Below are 5,542 nucleotides of genomic sequence, written 5' to 3'. Positions count from 1 at the left end.
TGCCTCAGTTTCTCCTTATTCCTTAAATAATGGCAATCATATTTCAGCTATGAATTCACGGGAGAATTTAACAGCATTAATTCATAGTCTTTGTAAGAGCTCCTTCTTTCTTCACCCCACTCCAGAGCAGTTAAACCTTCTCTCTGCCAAAACATAATAAATTGCAGGTCTGGCCTCTAACGATTCCTTGTCCAGGAAGCCGGGGATGCGGGCGATTTATCTCCCAGTGATTAAACCTGCGGACAAAAAAGGGCGAATTGCCTGAACTAAATTACTGTCCATGCATTATTCAGCCGTGGGGAGCTCTGGGGAGGAAGGGGAGAGGTCAGAGAGCGCCACAGCTCTGGGCAGGGTTCCCGTGGGATGGGAACCCCACAGCAGTCCCCATCCCCAACCCACCCCAGCCCCGGGGAGTCCTGGGGCTGTAGATGGCAGCAGAGGCTGCGGGATGAGGAGGCTCGGTCGGGGCTGGTTTCATCAGCTTGAGGTGTGCTGCTGATGCTCCTGGGAGTGGGAAGAGGAAGGGTGTTCACCCCACTTTTGGGGACAGGATGTGGGAGAGAACCCGTCCCCCAGACAGGAGAGAGGTGACTGGGGAGAGGAGAGGGCTTTGCAAACCCCATCTGTGTTTTTGCTGCTCTCCAGCCCATGGACAATGCTGGTGCTGCACAGAGCAGCCTGGAGGCCTTTGCCTCCTCCCCAGGTGCACAGGAACCTGTTTGCTGCTTGGGGACAGGAGGGGACACTGGAGGAAGCACAGTAAAATTGTCTTTCCTGCTGCTCTGCTTTGAGGATGCTAAATGTTTTTTTTCCTCTCTGCCTCTGTGGCTGTTTGACCCCTTTCTCCTCAGTCAGTCAAAGAGTCAACAGGTGGGACAGGGTGAACTCCCTGATATTATGTCCCAGGAATGTGGACAGTAATAGAGCTGGGGCAAATGATCAGTGTGTCACACCTGACACACCAGGCTGTACAAGACTTAAGAGAGGATTGCTGATGCCCATCCTTGTTGAAGGGTGAGCTCTGCTAACCCTCCTGACTGATGGGGCAGTTTTGGTGCACTAACCTTTTTTCCTGCAGGGTAACCAAACTGGGAGCAATCTTCTCCTTTAAACTCATAGGGCTGAGAAATGCAGGTACAGGGGAATACACCCAGCTAAGTGTTCTTCAGTGAGCTCAGATGTTGCCCTTCTATTCTGACCCTGGTCATGGTGTCCCTGACCCTGCTTCTGAAAAACAGAGGGAATTAACCCATTGGGCTGCTTTGAAGCTAATTCTTTCCTGAGCTCTTGGTTGCAATGCCTTAAAAACGGATCAGAGGCCAGCAAGTGTATTTGCTAACATGGAAAACTTTATTTTTCTCTTGGACAATCCAATGAAAGATCCACATTCAGTCTTCAATAAAATCACCTTAAATATTTTCCTGTAGGCCCCTCCTAGGCTTGCATGATAGAAGACTAGGGTAGGGGATGTGTACAAGTCCTGAAGTTAAAGAATGTTATTTGGTAGGCTAAAAATCTGAGTGCAAACCACCTTTAAACTGTGCCAACGGGCTATTTTGAGTTTGGGAAATAAGCAGTAAAGCAGTATCTCTAGGGCACTAGAAGTTCAGGAATTCTCTTTATTTTGATTGCACATGCATAACAGAGAAACTGTGCCCTCTGCTCCAGCAAGACGTAAGCAAATGTTGAAAAGCAGCAGGGTCCTGGCTGATGTCTCTCCAAAGTTAAATGTATCTTCTACCTCCCAGTCTCAAAGTATGGGAAAGGGTTTTGGCCAGTGATCAGGGTCAGAAAGAGTTTTTCATCCCAGAACAGTGAGGAAAACTGCCTGGCTGTGGGTGAATGTGCAGCACCGGTTCTGTAGGAAGTAGGTTGGCATTTCTGTGCCAGGGATGGATGACAATCCCAGTGCCTGCTCCAGTGCAACGTGTAGCTTCATCCCCTGTGAGTCAGACCTGCCTCATATCCAGATGACATCTTTCCCTTGGGTAACCCTTCTCATGTCCCTGTGGTTCATGCAGTTACGAAACCCATCGCAGCTGAAAATGGGCAACACACACTTTGGGGTCTGTCAATACAAGTCTTCTGAAGCAGCCTGGGGGCTTGCGTGACAGGGCCTAGTGTTGCTCTCACTTAATCAGTATCTGTCCAGTTTTACTGGAAGTGGTGGAACTGGATGGATGCAATTGTAATGTGAGAACAAAAAGAAACTGTATTGCACCCATCAGCTTTGGTCCATGAATAATAGAGATTCCTGGTTTGGAGGATGTCGGGCAATTGTTTAATGACCTCAGTGTTAACTGACATTATTTTTCCCTTCTCATAGAATTACAGAATCATTTTTTGTGGCTTCTTTTAAAGCAGCATGTTTAAAAATAAAGTTGCAGGAGATGGGGGTGAGTCCATGGAGCCCTCATGCCCCTTCTTGGCGCACAGACCTCCACCCACAGCATCCTCAGGAGCCATTCCCAGGGGAGTTCCCCCTTCCCGTCCCCGTGGCCCAGCAGCGCTATGGGATGTGCACCCTTCTACTCAAAGGGCCTTTGAAGGAGACAGCAAGTGCTAAGGGAGAGCTAAAAAACGATCCCTTCTGCTCCTCCTTGCCCTCCTGGCAGCCTGGGGGCCACGTGGCTTTAATTAATCAGTCGACTCACGCAGCGACACTGACACAAACGGCACCTGCTGTCGGCCTCTCCCACGTAAGTGCTGGTGATAAATGGCGCAGGGCGTGCTGGCCAGTGATTCCTGTTGGCCGAGTGGAGATGGATGCTTGTGTCCCTCTCTGTGATAGAGGAGTTAATCATATTGAAGAGTGAACACGTAGGGCAAGTAGCTCCAGCCTGTTCTTCCATGGAGGGTGCTGTGGATCAGCTCCCAGTTCCCAGGGAGCCTTTGCCGATGGGTTAGAAAGGCACAGAAGGGACCCTCTTCTCCCTTGAGTGTCAGCAGCTGGGTTTCATGCAGCTCAGTCACATTTTGGAGGATATTTTAGGTAACCATGTATGGGAGGCTGGTAGCTGCTGCTCATCCTTAGCCTGTCCCAGGTGCAATGTACTGTGAGTTCCTCTCCTCCAACAGAAATGTCCAGGCTGATGCCACCAGGAGTGCAGCCTTTGGGACTTGGAGGCACTGCTTCTGCCATGCCTGTGTCTGCCAGGCAGGGCTCCTGGATAAGTCTCGGTTCCTCAGAAGAAATGGACACTAGGTTTATCTTCAGATCCTGCTTACCCGGAGTGTTTTTCATGGTCCTTTTGGTACACCCAGAGGGTGTATTGGGTTTGCCCAATACACTGAATCCACCATCGCTCCTCCCTGTGCCAGCACTCTCTCCCTGTGAAAGCCCAAAGCCCCAACCACCATGCCTATACCTTCTCCGTGGTGTCCAGCAACAGAACATGTGGTTATGGTCACAGGAGGTTTAACTTAAATACAAGAATATACTTCTTTAGTCTGAGGGTAACAGCACTGGAACAAACTGCTCAGGGAGGTTGTGGAGTCTCCATGACTGGAGACATTCAAAACCCACCTGGATGTTTTCCTGTTTAATCTGTTCTAGAGGATCCTGCTCTAGCAGGAGGATTGGACTAGATGGTCTGCAGAAGTCCCTTCCAACCATCACCATTCTGTGATTCTGTGATTGTAGGACAGGACATCCTATGAACAGTGATGTGACCCATCACAACCATGTTGTGAAGTGATGCAGCGAGGACTGTCTCCATGCCTGGAGTATCAGAAAAAAGGACAATACTATCAGAGAGCTATGTGCTCCTCCCCTTGTCTAGCTACGGAGACATGCAGAAGGCCTGTGTCAAGTGTCTGTATGACTCACATGATTCCTCCCATGGCACCTGAGCTCAGCCACTGCTTTCAGTGGCAGTGAATAGCAACAATAAAAGTGTTCTGAAAGGAACCAGGACAGAGGGCACTTGTGCCTGTGCCCAGCTCACCTTTTGCAGAACTGTTTCACAGGTATAAAAGATACTCAGGTAATGAAGTACCTGGTGGTGGAAATGACACAGGGACTGGAGGAGAAGCATAGTGATGGGGCCAAGAGCAGGTCCAGTGTGCCACAGCTGAGCTCTGTGGGATTGGTCCTGTCTGTGGTGTAAGGGACTGGATGGGGACTGCAAGGTCTAGAGGACAAAGCCCTTACTCTCTGGTACTTAGGCTGGCTGCACACAGGGTACAAAGTCTCTGGGGTCTCTTTTAGGCCTGGCTTACCAGGTGAAAAATCATGGGCAGCTTCCACCAAGGGATTCATTGGAGCCTTCTCCAGCAAGTGGAGAACTTCTAGTGTCTGCAGCATTTTCTTGACTATTCTACATGACTGAAAAATTGATATTCATATTGTTGTTGACTTATCCAGGATGATTTCAGGAACCTCTATTAAGGATCTAATTCTTGAAGTAATTCCGTAGTCATTGAGAGTAATCTTTATAAATGGTGCTATGCTTCTGCATAATCTCATCCAATTAATCTTACTGAATTAGGTATGGTTGTTTGTTGTTGTTTTTTTTCATGAAGGAAGTGGTGGAGAGTTCCTTGTTGTTTTACTGAAAGAAGACACAGAGAAACCTTTCAAGCACAACTTTTTTCAGTCTGTGCTGAGCAGCATGATTTAAGACATGTTTCTGTCTGAAGTTTTTGACAGTGCAATTTGAATGTGAAGAAGTGTCCAGTCTTTTCTCCTCTGACAGATCATTGCAATAGTCTGTGTGTCAGTGCACCATATGGGGACATTACCCTGAGTGGGGTCACCAAGGTAACCTTTACTCATCACTCTGCCACTGAGCTGGACACGCTGGGAACTGGAGATGCTGTCTGCATGCCAATGAGATCAGTGTTCTCCACCTCCCCTTTGGTCTGCTTCAGGACCCATTGATCACTGTCAGTCAGTCCCCCCCTCTACTCTGCCTGGGTGAGGCCACATCTGGAATACTGCATCCAGTTCTGGGCTTCCCAGTTCAAAAGAGACAGGGAACTACTGGACAGAGTCCAGTGAAGGGAAACAAAGATGACTGGGGGATTGGAGCATCTCTCTTATGAGGAAAGGTTGAGAGAGATGGGACTTTTTAGCCTGGAGAAGACAAGGCTGAGGGGAGACCTTATTCATGCCTGTAAGTATCTAAAGAGTGGGTGCAGGGAGGATAGAGCCAGACTCTTTTCGGTAGTTCCCAGTGACAAGATGATGGGGAATGGGCACAAGCTGGAATATAGGAAATGAGGGTGACAAAACAAGGGAACAGGCTGCCCAGGGAGGTTGTGAGTCCCCTTCTTTGAAGATATTCTGGACTCACCTGGATGCAGACCTGTGTGATGTGCTGAAGGGGATCTTGCTTTAGTGGGGGAGTTGAACTAGATGATCTCTAGAGGTCCCTTCCTACTCTGACGATTCTTTCATTCTCTGTGGTTTTGTGTCTGCTAGGTCTCCCCTGAAATAAAGCCTTGCTCTGCTGCTTCCTGTCCAGATCCCATCAAGAGCTGAAAACTCTGCTTGACTTGAGTGATACTGGAATCCTTTTCTTTCAAAAACAGAAAACAA

This window comes from Chaetura pelagica, unplaced genomic scaffold (genome assembly GCF_000747805.2).
Source record: "Chaetura pelagica isolate M959 unplaced genomic scaffold, ChaPel_1.0 scaffold27, whole genome shotgun sequence".
Taxonomy (NCBI): domain Eukaryota; kingdom Metazoa; phylum Chordata; class Aves; order Apodiformes; family Apodidae; genus Chaetura; species Chaetura pelagica.
This window is presented reverse-complemented; position numbering follows the sequence as displayed.